Below are 17,729 nucleotides of genomic sequence, written 5' to 3' on the forward strand. Positions count from 1 at the left end.
GAGGCTCCTGTTCACGCGACCATGCTCGGCCTTTCCTGCATAAATATACCAAGGCAGAGCGATTCACGCACGAGGTTAAACCTCCCCTTCTCCAGCCTTTGGATCTTGGGGATAGGACAGTGAGTACTGCTGGGAGAGGAAGCACGAAATAGGTCAATTCTTTGCTGGAAGTGGGTAAATTTGTTTTCAGAGATTAAAATAGCCATAAGCACTGAGCTGCTGTTCTAAATCCAGGAACGGTTCTGAGTTAACAGAGGGGGAATACTAGTGCTGAACGGGGAACATAAAGCCTGGGATTCTGCATGGAGTCTCAACTCCAGCAGCTCTCAAAGCAGTTTAAGCAGGTACCGCTGCACTGCCTCTCACTCAGCTCTGCCTAAGCTCGAGAGACAGCGAGAGATTGATTTATTCTGTCCCAGCTTTGGCATCTCTAGAGCCCCCACACTGTCCTGGCAAAGAACTATTCATCTGCCCAGCACTTGCCACACACAGAACTCCACCCGACCTGCTCCTGAGGAAGCAGCAACCAAGAGCACTGCTCCTCGGCTCAGGCAGGATGGGGTGCACAGCAGGTTTCGGGGTGTTGTAGTGTATTGGGGGTACCTGTGAAAGGGCAAGAACTACAGATGACTAAAATAATGACATTTATTAAACTCAAACTTGCCAAATGCAACTAGAAGGGTGTTCACTTGAAACGAAAACGGAACCAGCAGAGCATCCAGAGACGGGAGGTAACTGTCCCGCTCTACTCGGCACTGGTGAGGCCTCAGCCGGAGTACTGAGCGCCACGCTTTAGGAAAGATGTGGACAAACTGGAGAGAGTCCAGAGCAGAGCAACAAAGATGGTAAAAGGTTTAGAAACCCTGACCTATGAAGAAAGGTTAAAAAAACCTGGGTCTGGTTAGTCTTCGGAAAAGAAGACTGAGGGGGGACCTCATGATAATTGTCAAATAGGTTAAGGGTTGTTATAAAGAGGACAGTGATCAATTGTTCTCCACCTCCACTGAAGGTAGGACAAGCAGTCATCACCTTCATCTGCAGCAAGGGAGATTCGGGTTCGGATAAGGAAAAACTTTCTAGCTCTAAGGGTGGCTAAGGTCTGGGACAGGCTTCTAAGGGAAGTTGTGGAATCCTCATGATTGGAGGGTTCTAAGAACAAGTTGGACAAACGCCTGTCAGGGATGGTCTAGGGTTACTTGGTCCTGCCTCAGCCCAGGGGACTGGACTTGATGAGTTCTCGAAGTCCCTACAATTCTATGTACTTCCCATAAAACCCGTCCATTAGCGACACTGTAGTTCCATTCATTGCAGTGTCACACACACACATTGTGTTGCAGCAGCATGCAAATTGTTATGTTTATGAGAACACAAAGCTGTTGAAGAATCTGATGGCCTGACTCTGCCCCCACTTACCTGGGCCCCATTCCCACGGGGTAGCTGATGGGAGAACTGGGGCCTTTGCCTGCAGGGATTTTTACTGGCCAAGTAAACACTTAAGAGCAAACATTCTAGTGTGAAATGTATAAACTGATGAGAACTGATCGTCACACTCAGTCTTCACTGGGAATTTCCAAACTGTTAGAATTTTATGTTTTTTAAACACAGTCCTGATTCTGTTCGCATACAGCTTGTTAATACACAGGTTCTAGTAATAAAAGGTGAATTTTCTCCAGGTCACAGAAATTTGAGCAAAGTACCTATTTGGCTGTAACTTGTACAATTCCTGTATTGCCCCTATCATGAGGATACCTGAGCACGTCTTTGGCTGCTCTTCTTTAAACCCCAACAAACAACCCACAAAGATTTCTTGATTTCTAACATTACACCAGAAACATCTGTCTAGTCCCATTACACTCAGAACTGACCCACTGGCCTCAGAAAAACAATTGTGTAGGCCCCTAAAATAACATGAAATTAGAAGACTTGCCTCTGTGGCAGCAGCTTTTACATTAACTAAGCAGCAATGCCTAGATAGTTCCCTTGCAACAGCACAGTTAAACTAAAGAACGACTAAATCCCTCTTCTCAGTCCCCCAGGTCTGTGGCTCTCAGCTAGCCAAGAGAAATATGCAGCCACCACTGCTGCTGAGCTACAGTATCACAATCTCAAAGCATGAAACCCCACCGCCTACGGGAGATCCACCAGAAGCCTCACTGAAAATGAACGTTAACTCTTCTGTCTGCCCCCAGACAACCCTGGGTCTCTGGTTTTCTTCCCTCCATTAAAAAATGAAGTGAGCTCTCAATTCCGCAGTGAAGGCCCTAGGATCCTGTGGGTGCCCCCCGGCCCAGCTCTTCTTCTACAAAGTACAGAGGAGCCAATATAGCAGCACGTCCCTCCCCACCCCACTCCCAGTGAAAGCACCTCTCAGCTCTGGTCAGTTGAGGCATGGCAGCTCTGGGGGTTCACTGGGACCAGGGAGCAGCTACTCTATGTGGCTTGTTCTTAGAAGATGCCTGTTCCTTCCACACTGTCCTATGCTACAGGAAGAGGAGAACAGGGTGTTCCTATAAGGGATTGGAGTTTCCATCCCCTGTGAATCCCTGCTGTCTGTGAGGTTTGGAGGCTGTGCTCCCGTCCCTTGCCCCCTAAGAGAGAACTCCACCCCGTACACTGCACAGTTCCCTTCACTCTCCATCCCCATCCTGCAAGTTTAAATGAGGTGGATGCCATATGCCCCACCAGTCTGGGTCCACAGAGTCTGTGCTGTTTAAAAGCAACAGGACCCGACTGAAACTTTCACTGAACTTTAACTGCTTCATGTGAAATCTCTTGCTGCTTTTAATGCCTTGGCAGGGTCATTCCGGTGTCACTGCCTTTTGGGCTGGAAGGAAATGACTGCTGTAAATCTGTTTTTCGAAATATTTGACACTCTTCTTACCTTAAATGAGTTCCAGTCATTTATGGGGTTTAACCTAGTTCAGTTAAAGAAATACTAAATTTTCCAAATATTTCCATTATCTTTGTCTTTAAATAAAAGGACAAGTGTTGTTAAACTACATTTCTGAAAAGCAGCATAAAGACAACCGAATATTAACATTGACTTTAACTGATACATTAACTTAATGTCGCCTTATTTCTTTGGCAAAAAGGAGAGGTCACTCCGAGGTCTGTGTCCCTGTGGGTGCTACACGGGAGTTCTCTGAGGTCTGTGTCCTCCACCTCCATTTTGTGTACCCCAGGGCCTTTGGCTGAAGAGTTCTGGTGGCAGTACCTGTTCGGCCCAAGCATGCACCCTACACATCCTTGTGCCCTGTAGTGAGGCAACCTAGGGCTGTGTGGGCAAACCACCCTCAGTTCCTTCTCTACAGCAAAGCACACAGGGGCAGCTCCGAAGCAGAAGGGTAAGTGGTGGAGCCCCCACAGAGGGATGCGGTTACTGCAGAAGGTGAGCACTCTCTCCTTCTTCTTTGAGCAGCGCCCCTGTAGGCGCTCCACTTTAGGTGACTCCCTAGCAGTAACCCTTTAAGGAGGTGGGAGTTTCAGGGTAGAGTCTGTCACTGAAGAAACAACTGTGTTGCTCACTGCCACATCTGATCCTGCAGCATGAACTGGGCACAATGGTTGGAAAATGTGCGCATTGAGGGCCATGTCGCAGGCCTGCAGATTTCAGCAACTGGAACGTCTTTGCATAGGGCTACAGATGTAGACTGCGATCTAGAAAAGTGCAGGCACCCGTAGGGAAGGTGTAACCTCAGAGAAACCATAACAAGCAATAACACATCCAGAGATCCACTTAGAAAACCTCTGAGTGGAGACAGGTGCCTTAGACCTGTCTGCAATAGAAACAAAGAGTCTAGGGGGTCTTTCTGAGTGGCCTAGTCCTGTCGAAATAAAAGGTTAATGCCCTCTTAACATCTAGCATATGAAAGGCAGATTCCTGTATGGACTGATGCTGCTTAGGAAAAAACCCCAGAAGGTGAATAGTTTGGGTTGATGTGAAATTCAGGGGACTTCTTAAATAAAAACTTTGGATGGGGTTGTAAAGATAACCTCTCCTTGAAGAACAAAGTAAAAGGACAGTCTGCCATTAGAGCCCCCATCGCCCCAAACCTTCAAGCAGAAGGGATAGCCACCACAAAGGCCATCTTCATAGACAGATGTAGCTGCGAGCACGTACCTAGTGGCTCAAAGGGCTGTTTCATAAGACAGTTAAGAACAAAGCTGAGATCCCAAAATAGGGGCTCTAATGTATGGGAAAAGTTGGATAAGTCCTTTCAGGAATCTCGCTGTGCTTGGACAAGTGAATACTGAGAAACCTTCTACTGGCACATAGAAAGCTGCTATTGCACCTCAATGAACCTTCATGGAACTCATAGGAAGGCCTGCATTTTTCAATTCTGACAGGTAATCCAAGATTGTGGAAAGGGATGAGTGGATAGGAGAAAGGTGGCACCTGTTACACCAAAGATATCTTCTCCATTTCTGACGGTACGTATGCCTTGTAGTTTCCTTTCTGCTATTTAAAAGTACCTTTTGTACTTCCAATGAATGGGCGATCTCTAGTCCCAAGAACCACTAAGGAACCAAGCTTGCAGTTACAGAATGTCCAGACTGGGGTGAAGCATCTGACCCACACCCTGAGATACTAGCCGAGGTATGATCAGGAGCCACCATGGAGGGTGAGAGGTGAGTTTGATGAGGTAAGGAAACCAAACGTGTCTTGGCCAAGTTGGTGCAATCAAAATGACTTTGGCATGGTCCTGTGTGATCTTTAAAAGCAATGGACTTGGAGGATATGCATAAAAAAATCTTTTGTTCATATAATGAGAAAAGCATCTCCTAGAGATTGGGGATTTTGTCACCTTCTGGAACAGAATTTCCTGCACTTTGTGTTGGCTGCTGTGGCAAAGAGGTTGATGTCTGGAAATTCCAGGCTAGGAATATTTTGTTGAGAACTGAAGAATCCAACTTCCACTTGTAATTTAGGGAGAAATGTCTGCTGAGGTCATCCACCATGGTGTTTTGTGTAGCTGGGAGGTCAGAAGCCGAGATGATTAGCTATGCACCAGTTCCAAAGCTTTGTTGCTTGGTGCAGAGGAAGGGGACTGCACCCTGCCCTGACAATTGATAGAATACATGCATGCTGTGTTGTCTGTCATGATCTCGATGGTCTTGTTTTTGAGTAGGGGAAAAAAGTGGAGGCAAGCATTTCTGATTGCTCTTAATTCCAACAGATTGATGTGCAAGTGCTGTTCCTGTTGTGACCATGTGTCTTGGTCTGTGTGAGGACCCAAGTGTGCTCCCCATCCCAAGGGGGAAGTGTTTGACGTTATCATGACCATAGGGGGATTCTGGTTGAACAGGAAACCTTGGAAGGATTCATCCACCAGGTGAGTGACTGTGGGACCCGGCTGGGTACTGATACCTGCTTGTTCAGACTGTGTTTGCTGGGTACAAAAACTGTCCTAAACCACCTCTGGAGACATTGAAAATACAACCTGGCATTATGTGTCACAAAAACACAAGCTGCCATGTGCCCCAGCAGTTGCAGACATGCCCTTGTTGAAAAGTGAGGCTGAGTCACACTCTTTTTTAGCATAAGGAGCCTGTCAAGAGGGAGATAAGCTCTGCCCATCAGCAAATCCAAAAATGCCCCCATAAAGAGAATTCATTGTGTAGGGGGTCAAGATCCATTTCTCGAGATTTATCTGCAGGCCTAGACTTTGGAATAATAAAGTTGTTGTTTGAACTGCCGACCATTCCTCCTGACATGATTGATCCTGGAGCAGCCAGTTGCTGAGGTAGGGAAAGACTTCCATGATTTTGGAGAACACCCTTGGGGAGGATGACAGGCAGAAGGTTGAATCTGGCACTGGTAATGATCGTGATTGAATGTGAAACAAAGAAATCTTTAGTGAGAAGGATGAATTGCTACGTGGAAGTAAGCATCTTTGAGGTCAAGGGTCGCAAACCAGTCCCCTAGTTCCGGGAGGGAATTATGGCTGCTAGGGACACCAGCCTGAATTTCAGATGTTGGACATGCTTGTTCAATTGTCTGAGATCTAATATCAGCCTCCAACTCCTGTTTTTCTTGGGTATCAGAAAATATCTTGAACAGGACCCTTTTCCCATGTTGAAGTGGGACTGGGTCAATGGCTCCTAGACTAAGGAGCAATGAGATTTCCTGTGTCCGCAATTGATCATGAGACAGGTCCCTGAAGAGGTTGGAAGGCTGGGATGGAGGTAAATGGATAGAATAAACAGAAGTAATGGCCTCTGACACCCGTTTGTCTGACATTATAGTCTGGACTATGTTGATGGCTGGGCTGAAGCAGTCGAGGTAGCTACAAGTCTTTTTGCGGGCGGCGGGGGGGGGAACCTTGACCTCTTAAGCCAATGGTTCTGGTGGCCCATAGAAGCTGGAAAATTGAGCAGGGCAGGATCTTTGTGCCAACTGAGACCTGATAAACTTTCTTTTATTTGCAGGTGCGTATATCCCTAAAGACCCAAGTGTCGCTCTAGAGTCCTTTAGAGTATGAAGTGAGTTGTCCATGGAATCTGGAAAAAGCTTCTGGCCATCGAAAAGTAAATCTTCCACCGTTGACTGTAGCTCCCGCAGAAACCCAACAACTGAAGCCAGGAAGCTTGCCTCATCACTACTGCAGTGGAAACGGACCTGGATGCAGTGTCTGCTGCATCAAGTAAAGACTGCTGTGAAATTTTTGCCAGGAGCTGACCCTCCTTTATTATGGCGCTGAGCTGTTCTAGACGTTCCCATGGTAAATGGTCACTAAAAGCATTAAACTTCCCATAGTTCAGGTGGTCACACGGTGCCTGGTGGTCAGCTCTCCTGAACTGAAATGTTGCTGACGAGTAGGTCTTACGACCAAAAAGGTCCAGAATTTGAAATCGCACCATTTTAAATAGAAAGTTAGTCACTTACTAAGTATCGAGAAAGTGCTCAGCATTCTACAGAACACACAGACAGACGTGGTCCCTGACGGAGGAGCTCAAAATCCAGGGCTGCAGCTGACTCCGTGCGGACAAAACCCAAATCAGAAACAAACAAAAGTGTCTCTTTGCTTTCCGTGCCTCCGTGCCCCCGTCCCTTCCCCAGCCTCCCATCTCATCTCTTTCTGTAAATGGGGGATTCTTCTGAACCTGTTAGCGATTAGATGGTAGAGAGAAGGGACAAAATAGTGACTGGCCAATAGAGGAAATGTGATGCCCCAGTAGATTTTAGCTTTCCTATTTAATGGCAGATGGAGAGCCCCCCACTCTCTTTCCTGAATGATTTGTGCCTCTGACCACTTCTGAACTAGCTCTCCCAACTAGGGTTGCCAACTTTGTAATCTTTAAAAACTGGACACTCTAGCAGGAGTGCCAGAACTTCCTCCACCCCACCCCTGCCTCTTCCCTGCGAGGCCCTTCCTCTGCCCCGCCTCTTCTCACGAGGTCCTGCCGTTTCCACCCAAGGCCCCGCCCCTACCCCTGAGGCTTTGCCCCCATTTGCTTTTCTTTCTCCCACTCCCATCCCCAGTTGCTTTTCCCCTCTCCTCTCTGCCTGGGTTGGGAGGGACTCGCCTGCAGAGCCGAGGTTGGGAGCTGCAGCTGCCCAATGCAGGTAGGAGGCGGCTCCGGCTGGGTAGAGGCTGGCATGGGTAATGACCTGGTGCCTCCATGCCTGCAGTAACTGGACTTTGGGTGTCCTGTCAGTAGGGCTGACTGGACACTGTCAGGTCCCATTTCAACCAGACTTTCTGGTTGAAAACTGGGCACCTTGCAACCCTACTCCCTACTCTGTTGTCTATGAGGGTTCCTGGACAGATGATTGGCACTGCAGAGGACAGCATGGGGATCAGGAAGAGGGGATCTCTTTTGACACTCAGTAGCTTGCCCAGCAGTGCTGATGGATTTATCAGTCCAGCACACACTGCAGAGAAGTACATTCACTCTCTTGCAGACTCAAAGCTTGTGTTTAACTTGAACCATTGCTATAACTAACTGGAAATGCAGCTGAGTGGCCCCTTTCCCTGGCTCTCTATTTGCCTCCTATGACGACATATGGTGCAGAAAAAGGAAGCACAGCTGAGACTGGAATAATGGGGATGTCAGACCAGTCAGATCCCTCCCTTCCTTACGCTGCTTCTGCACCCCACCACACACATTGGTAGGACCCAAGGATTGCATTACACCGCCCTCATGCGGTAACAAGGCCACAGCTCCTGCCAAGAAAACAGTTTCCCCTGGACCTCACTGAGATCCCAAACAACCTTGCCTCCAACTTGTCCCCCAACGCACAGACAGCAAAGCACTGGAAATGGTTTGCTTACTTTTTAGGAGTCTGGACTAACTGTGCTCCCCAGCCCTTGCTAACCCCCAGGAAGAATGTGGCAAACGGACTGTTGCAGCCTCAGGAACGTCTGCTCATCCCCAAAGAGGGGCCACTGTTCCCTGTCGGTCCAGCCTTGGACTCTCCCTCCCAGTGAGCTTATGTCCCACTCTAACCCCACGCTGCTTTCAAGGAACCTTCTGACACCCGTGCTATGCATGCAACCTGAACACGCCTCTTCCTTGGACCTGCTGTCATCCTCCGGGCCCATCTGGCCCCAATTACATTAGCAAAGCAGAGGAAGTTCCTGAATTCACCCTTTATTAAATCCTGGAAAAAACGCTTTGAGATCAGCCTTGAGCCATTTACTTACCCTCCTCAACCTCACTGCAAAAGCCCAAACATTACCATGGTAACTGGCAGCATATTGTTACCATATGTGGAGTGCTAGAAGAGTCTGGACGTTTATTTAAGCATTTGCAAACAAAGATGAGTGGACTATTACTGCTCTTGATGAGGATTTCATGTCGGCCTTGGTTCCTGAGGAGTCTATGAGCCCTGATCCTCCTGAGCGAGGATACCTGATACGCATGAGCAGTGCAGGACACCAATCGGCCCCTGAGCAGACTCCCCAGTGGAGAGCCTGACCCTGCAGCGTGATACAGCTTTATTACAGCTCCTCAGGGCTTTCCTTTGCCCTCCCCTGCATCCCCTCCTGACAACACAGAGCCCTCGCACGCTCACAGCGGTTCCAGGGCAGGTGTTTCTAGAGCACAGTTCCGGACTGAGCAGTTCTGGCCGCAGTAATGCAGCTGTAGGGTTCTATTTCCCAGCAGTCTCACTGGTGAAATTATCTGGATTATGCTCATTGATGACCCTGCTTTATAGGGGCCAAATTCCCTCGCAGGAACGCTCCCGGTCTGGGAGAATGAGTCACAATACCAATCCCTGCACGGTCCCATTTCCTTCTCCCATTTAAACTCTCCAGTGACATGGGCTATGTCAAACCTGTAGCTACAGGGTCCTACTCCCCTCCTCCTCCCCTCTGTAACTGCTCCGTTTCTGGGCTGCTGCAAAAGTCAGCCATGTTCCTTTGGAGTGCAGGCAGCCTGGGCACCCCTGGAAGTTCACTGATGGAAGAGTTTGCATGACGTTAAACATCATATTTGCACCCATGGGACCTTCTTCCCTTCCCTTCAGACAAGCTCTGATGGAATCACTGCATCATGATGTTCCAGTTCCTACCTGCCCCCACCTACCCCGGCTCCCCATTCTCCTGCACCTGCAGGGCTCTCGCTGCCCCAGGCAGGCCTGCTGATGCAGCGAACTATCAGCTACACAATCCGACAGCGGGCACCCACAGAGCCTGCTTCTCAGAAAGACTCATAAACTAGTTTTCTTCTAAATGCCCAAATGGACTTTCATGAAGTGAAACATCAGGTTCCAATTAAGCCCTCTTGGTTTCCCAATCTGATGTGTGTTAAACAACCTATCAAAACCTCATAAACTTCAGTTCACAGCATTCTCATTTCCGGATACTTGCTGTTCCTCTCAGAGCAAATGAAATATCTTGTGTATTAAGATACCATGCTTAAAAATAAAACCAAGTCCAGAGAAAATAAAGGTCTGGTGGTTTCTGTCCCTCCTCAGGGCCTGTCAGACACCTCCTTCCCAGGATAGCCACTAGAGTAACCAGCAAGAGTCAGGATTCCTACGGGAGGGAATGGCTGGTGTAGGGAACTCTACTTGCTAGAGCAGAAATTCGGTGCATCCAGAACTGCGTGTGCGCGCTTGCTGCAGAACGCCACCAGAGGCATACAAACCTCTGCACAAGATCAGTCCTACTAGACTGAATCTGTCTGCAGCTCTTTAATGGGGCACATTGGCTGGTTCTGAAGGGTTTCCTATCTCTGGGCATCCACCTATCAGCACTTGGACAAAAATCTAGCACTGAACTCCCAATGATTCCAAACAGTTCACTCTTCATTCACAGCATGACAAGCAATGCTGTTCGTCAGTCAGATCAAATGCACAAACATGCTCCGGGCTGGCTCATTTAGGAGCAAGCAGGTCGGCTAACCGAGCACCAGTCAGTGGCACCAGCTCCCTAGCTCACCACGTGCCAGGTGCAGGACTCAGTGTCGTAAGACGAATGCAGAGACAGTGCCTTTGTGAGAGGCGAGGGAGATCCAGTTCCAGGAGCTGTCTGAGGCATGCCGTTCTGAGGCAAGTCTGAGATTTTTAACTGGTTTTGTTATTCTCTCTCTCTCTCTTTGCACTTAGTTATTAATGAATAATGGTCGACGTGTGCCGGCACAGGGAGAGGAAATATAAAACCATCACCCGAAAGCACACAGCTAGGGAACCCAGAGTGCCGGCTGTGGTCTCCCTCCCAACCAATCTGTGAGCACAGAACTGCCCTACTGCTCACTAAATGGCAGCAAGCCTGGGGAGCTGGTCTGTTACAGACATGATGCTCCACCGAACACTGAGCTCTGGTGGGCAGAGTGCACGGCGGGGAATGATGTTCCCAATCTGTAGGCAGCATCGTCCCTACTTCTCAGACCCCACATACATGTAGCTCTGCAGAAGACTCTCCTTTAGAGCCCTCACTGGGAATACAGTGTTCACTCCTGGTCTCCCCAGGACAGAGCAGCAACAGAGGAGATCCAAAGAACCGCAAGGAGAGTAATTAGGAGCATAAGAAAACTCCTCTACAGGGAGAGACTGAAAAGACTGGCACTCGTTATCTTAGATAGGAGACACATAAGAGGGAACATGATAAAGCCAAAGTAGACAAACAACGTGTTGTTTAAACGAGGTAGATTGGGAGTTTCTAGTCACCTTCTCTCATAACACAAGAACCAGGAAGCAGTCTATGAAACCGAAAGGCAGCAAATTCAAAATGGATAAAAGGAGCTGTGATCCCCGCCCCTCCCAGTCTTGTTTAAATGGAGAGTTAAAGCACAGCAAGTCAGTGTGTGAATCTACATCACACTAGCTTGCAGAGCACTATCTCACCATGTGGACCTGGCTACAGTGCACTAGAAGTTCCTTAGCGCACTTCAGTGGTGGTACGTCAAAGTGCACCACTGAACTTTTAGCTCACTGTAGCAGGGTCCACGCGATGAGTTAGAGCATGGTAAGCTAGTGTGCTGTTGGTTTACACTCTGGCCTACCGTGCACTAACTCTCTATGTAGACAAGCCCTACATAATGCGCATTTGGCTTGTGGAACTCGTTGCCACTGGATATGATTAGAGACAAGCTCAGCAGGATAAAAATAAAGATTAGATATTTATATGGGCAACAAGAATAGACAGAGAGATAATCGTAAATATTAAAATAATAAGAGTTTTGGAAGAGATTTGGACCCTTCTTCAGGGCTCAAGGCACCGTCTATAGGGGTTAGGAGAGAAGTCTCCTAGGCGGCAGGTTATCCTGTAACAGTCTATGGAAGGCTACTTATAAATAGGGCTGGGAGCACTGCCCATTATTAAGGGTGCCCAACACTTGCCATTATACGACCCTGTTTTCAGTTGCTTATAATTTTGCCAAGCTTTAACAATCCGGACTGAAATTTTCCATGCTGGGTGACTGCCTCAGACTGACTTTGGGGTGGGGGTAGGGAGAAACTTTGCCAAAACGGTTCGATGGTTTCTGAGAATGAGGCCAAGGAAAAATATGTTAAAAGAAAAGGCGTACTTGTGGCATCCGATGAAGTGAGCTGTAGCTCACGAAAGCTCATGCTCAAATAAATTTGTTAGTCTCTAAGGTGCCACAAGTCCTCCTGTTCTTTTTGCAGATACAGACTAACAAGGCTTCTACTCTGAAACCAGAAAATATGTTGTTTCCCCACATGAAAAAATTCTGATGCTGTTTTCTTTGAAAAATCTCGAGCCCTGCCAAGTGTTGAAGAAGGAACTTGACCAGTGGTGGGCAACCTGCGGCCCATCAGGGTAATCTGCTGGCGGGCCACGAAACAGTTTGTTTACACTGACTGTTGACAGGTACGGCCGCCCGCAGCTCCCAGTGGCCGGGAACGGCAAACCACGGCCACTGGGAGCTGCAGGCGACCATGTGTGCTGACGGTCAATGTAAACAGACTGTCTCTTGGCCCGCCAGCAGATTACTCTGACGGGCCGCAGGTTGCCCACCACTGAACTTGACATTTTGTCAACTCTGTGAAAATCTGTCCAAATTCGTGCAATGTATAAGCCTTTGAAACATTGCTCAAGAGAGGCTCAGATTTTAGCAGCTAAATTCCCGGAAGAGCCTGTCCACAGAAGCTCCAGTCCAGAGCTGAGCAGGGCTTTCCCTGCAATTGCAGGTCTATGCTGCTATGGACTAGGGCAGGGCCAGTCTCAGGCACCTGACTGAGAGCAGGGAGCCAGTCTCTTCTGTACTCTCAGTGCCTCTCTCGTTGGACCCAGGCAGCGTGGGGGAAGGAAGCGACCTGATTTGAATGCCGGGGCCAGACTGGGTGGGGGTGGGGTGGGGGAGGGTTAGAGATGGAACAAGGAGCTGGGGGGAGGCAGAAACTGGAGCTGGTGGCTGGCAGGGGGAGAGAGACTGGGACTGGGTGTCCCAGAACACTGGGATTAGGAGCCATGCAGGGAAATGGGGCAGAAAGAACACTGGGAGCCAGTAGGTGGGACTGGGGAGCATTGGGGGGAGGAGGAAGGAGGTAAAGGGGGAGAGACAACGGATCTCATGAGAAGCCAGGATACAGGGGAAGAACTGGGACTGGCTGGGCAAAGCCACTGAGCCTGGAAAGGAAAGCTGAGACCAGGAGCCAGTGGGAACTGGGAACATGGGCAGGGTTGGGGGTGGTGACTGGAGGCCAGGCTGGGGGAGAAAGATAGGCTGGATGAGGACCTGGAAATCCAGAGGGACAGGGGGAACTGGGACCGGCTAGACAAGGAGACTGGGATGGAACTTAGCTGTGTGTAGGGGGAACTGGGGTGTGAGCCTAGATTGTCAGGACTGCTAACCAGTGCTGAAGATCCTCAGCTGAAGACGAGCATATGGTGTCACTGCCATGGTTGGTGCCAGTAAACCCAGAAAAAAGAGAATCTGTTGGGGTGGACATTGGAGACGGAGATATAGAGAGATTTTTATTTTTACATCTCTCCCCTCTGGGAGAAAGGCTCTTGCCACAGTATGGTCACTATATGGCCCCATAAAGAGGATTCTCTGAGTCGAGTTTAAGAATGACTTTTCCCAATTTATTTGTAATCCCAGAATGGCAAATTGAAAATATCTGCTTTACATGTAATATGATGGCAGTGGTCATGATGGAGGACTTCAACTATCCAGACAACTGTTGGGAAAATAAAACAGCAAGTCACTGATTACACAACACATTTTTGGACTGCGTTGTTGACAACCTTTTATTGCAGAAGGTGGAACAAGCAACTAGGGGAGAGGCCGTTCTACATCTAATTCTGACAAACAGGGAGGAACTGGTTAAGAATTTGAAGGTAGAAGGCAGCTTGAGTAAAAGTGATGATGAAATGATAGAGTTCATGATTCTAAGGGATGGTAGGAAGGAAAACAGTGAATAAAGACAATAGACTTCAAGAAGGTAGACTTTAGCAAGCTCAAAGAATTGGTACATAAGATCGTGTGGGAAGCAAGTCTGCGGGGAAAAAAAGAGTTCAGGAAAATTCACAGCTTTTTAAAGGCACAGGAGCAAACTATCCCAATGTGTAGGAAGGAAGGAAATGTGGGAAGACACCACCCTGGCTTAACCAGATCTTCAACAAACCGAAACTCAAAAAAAAAAAAAAGTCACATAAAAAGTGGCAACTAGTTCAAATTACAAAGGATGACTAATAAAAAAACAACACAAGAATTAGGGACAAAACCTGACTCCTGCTCTGACCTCTTGATCAGACCCCCATGTCACAGTCGTGACAGTTGTAGAATCTCCATCACTGGGGGTTTTTATGAACAGGTTAAACAAACCCCTGTCAGGGACGGTCTAGATAATACTTAGTCCTACTTCAGCACAGGGGACTGGACTAGAGACCTCTCGAGGTCCCTTCCAGTCCCATATTTCTATGATGTCTGCCTTGGACGACACTTATATTAACAAGTTGTCCACATATGGATAAACAAACATCCCCTGCCTTCTTAGGTATGCTGCTACTACAGACAGGCACTTTGTAAATACCCAGGACACTGAATCCAAAGGGGAGGACCTTGCACCACAACCAGTCCTTCCCTACCACAAAGCGCAGGCATTTCCGTTGACAAGGTGTTACTGAAATACGAAAATATGCGTCTTTTAAGTCCAGACCTGCAAACCAATCCAGAAGGGAAAGAGAAGGGATTATAGAAGTTAGAGAAAGCTTGTGGAAATGAAACTTTTAAATGTGTTTAATTTCCTTAAATCCAAACTGGGACGAAGGCCCCCCTCCTTTTTTGAAATGAGAAAATAACACAAGTAAACAGTGTTAAAGGTAACACTTGTTCTGAGGTCCAGACGGAGGCAGACCTGGTGCGAGAAGAGGTTCTTTAATACATAAGGAGCAAAAGAAAGATGAAGCGGGAAAGGAAACCTCATAACTGACGACATCAAGAAAGCTGAGGTGTTTAATGCCTGTTTTGCTTCAGTCTCCACTAAATAGGGTAATGGTGACCAGAGATTCAACACAAGTAATACTGACAACCCGGGGGAAGGAACACGAGCTGAAACAGAGAAAAAACGGGTTACAGAATATTTAGGTAAGTTAGATGTATTCAAGTCAGCAGAGCCTGAAGAAAGACCATATGCACAGGGTAGTTATCAATGGCTCGCTGTCAAGGAGAGGGTGTATCCAGTGGGGTCCTGCAGAGGTCAGTCCTGGATCCAGTACTAGTCAATATTTTCATTAATGACTTGGATAGAGGAATGGAGAGTATGTTTATAAAATTTGAAGATGACACCAAGCTGGGAGGGGTTGCAAGAACTTTGGGGAACAGGATTAGAATTCAAAACGACCTTGACAAAATGGAGAACGGATCTGAATTCAAGAAGATTAAATTCAATGAAGACAAGTTCATAGTACTTCATTTAGGAAGGAAAATTCAAGTGCACAAATACGAAATGGGGAATTGCTGGCTAGGTGGTCATACTGCTGAAAAGGATCTGGGCATGTGATGGGGTTTACAAGCCCCACATTGAGCACAGGCAAAAGGGAGAGGACAGTCTTCCCTGCTTACAGCAATCAGGCCGATCACACCTGTGCACTGTTGCCAGAAAAGCCAATCATGGAGACATGAACCCATAGCTGTGACCAGTAAAAGAAACAGGCCCATCTATAAAGTGGCATTTGCCAGTCAGGCCAGAAAACCATCTTTGGCTCTGGTTGTACATAACTTTGTCCAGACGGTTCTGAGGTATAGGAGTGCCTTTGTCCATAATACTTCTTGTGTGGATCTGGTCTGCAATCAATATTCTTACTCCTCACTGTGGTCATTCTCGGTTCAGAAAGAACTGGAGACAGCAATACCCTTGGCTGGACAAGGAAACGGGAGAAAAATTCTTCGCTGGGAAAACAGAGGGTGTTTTAGGTGGTGAAACTAGAGGAGAAATTCAGAATTCTTCTAAACATCCTCTCCTTTCTGGAGAAACACATATCTGAGGCTGTTGCATACATCTTCTGCCTGTTCTCTTACTATACCTGATTCAATCTCTTCCTGAACCAGGGATGGATCTGATCTCTTCCTGAACCAGGGATGGTTCTGATCTACGAACCTTGACTACTATCTGCTGTGGTGCTGCAGCATTCCCTCATCTCACCTGTTACTTAAGTCTCACCTTCAGAACTGGCTCATCCGGATCCAAGAATATCGAATCACAAAAGCTTATGCTCAAATACATTTGTTAGTCTCTAAAGTGCCACAAGACCTCCTGTTCTTTTTTGCGGAAAGGAATCTTTCCTCACCTTCCCATGAGGATATATATCATGCATGGGCTCCTTAAATATGTTTTGTTTAGAAAAATCTTTCTCCCATGGATTGGCTCTTTTCAAAGAGGCTGACACTGCTGAGAGCTGTCTTGCCAGTCAAAACTTTATCCAAAAGGTTGTCTGTAAACAAAGAGGCCCGCACCTTGGTGGGTTTCCTTTTCTCATCCTTGCCACCAGATTTTTTGAGCACTAGATGGAGAGGAGGAAGATTTATCTTTCTTTCTAGTAGACATGTCTGTGCCAGCCTGTGGGCTTTCCTGGAATCTTGTCCTTTCCAAGTTCTGGAGGATTTTGCCAACTGTGCTTCTTGTAAGAGAATTGCTTGAAGCCTCTTTTGTCTTTTCTTCTTTGATCTCATTGTGAACACTGAGCAAACTGAACACTTGGAGGGTGAGTATCCTTCACATAAACATGGGATCAAGCATGTGTATCTGATGCCAGGAACACTACCAGACAAAATACACATCTTCTGAAATCAGGCTTGTTCCTCAGTTCCATACCAGGTAACTAACTTACTGTAACTATATTATTACCTAACTGACAACAATTTAACTACTTCATAACTAGGATTTAAACCAGCTAACTAATCACAGCTCTGAGGGGATTTTGGCACCTCACACAAAACCATTCCCCTGCTCAGGGTTAGAAGGAAACGAGGCTGTAGGAGCGCCGCATCCTGTTTGTACCCTCACCTTGGAATTTCCCATGTTCACGGAGGACAGGGTGAGGGAGACAGGTGAGCACTCCAAAGGCTGCTGCTAGCTAGAGTTCTACCCTTCAGGCTGCGCCAGTCAAAGCAGCCCATGAGTAGGAATAGGCAGAGCACACTCAAAGGAGAAAATGGGGATAAAACCCATTCATCTCACTGAAGTGTTGTGAAAATAAATAAATTAATGTATACGAAGCATTCAAGTACTACAGTGGTGACCCCAGAGACATGCCAGTGGGGAAATCTGTAATTCTGTCTTCTGAGCAAGGTTTGAAGTGTGCAATAAACAAGGAATAGGGCCACACATTGAACAACAAGGAGAACACAGATTATTGAACAGCTGTTCATTCTGTGAGCATCGTCCATCCTATGCACTGAATGAGGCAGGATTTGTCTGGAAATGACAGTATGTGATTGTATAAGTAATGATTGACCTAATGTAGCTGTACAAAGGGGCTGAATTAAGATTGCACAGGCAGCCTTAATTCTGGCATTTCCTCAGTTTTGAGAGCTTGACCCTGCAATCTTATTTGAATGTAGTTTTTGTGTGTGATATGTATGTTTTGCACCTTCTTCCAGAACAGCTCACATTGACCACTATGGGGACCGGGTATTGGGATAGGGGGCTGTGACATTATTGACATAATCTGGGACCGTATAGATCATTCTTGCAACTAAGGTCCTGTAGTGGCACCAATCTTGTATATAGGGGGTCTAATAAGGTGTCTAAGACGAGGTTATGGTTGGCTGGTTAGGATTATGGTGTCTATATGTGTGTATCATTTTTG

At 47.3% G+C, this 17,729-nt stretch overlaps 1 protein-coding gene across 3 annotated transcripts in view; it reads right to left on the reverse strand.

Annotated features, from left to right (window-relative positions):
* ST3GAL3 (ST3 beta-galactoside alpha-2,3-sialyltransferase 3) overlaps positions 1 to 17,729 on the reverse strand; it is a 389,973-nt gene that overhangs the window by 34,528 nt on the left and 337,716 nt on the right. The window lies entirely within an intron of this gene.

This window comes from Lepidochelys kempii, chromosome 8 (assembly GCF_965140265.1).
Source record: "Lepidochelys kempii isolate rLepKem1 chromosome 8, rLepKem1.hap2, whole genome shotgun sequence".
NCBI classification, from domain to species: domain Eukaryota; kingdom Metazoa; phylum Chordata; order Testudines; family Cheloniidae; genus Lepidochelys; species Lepidochelys kempii.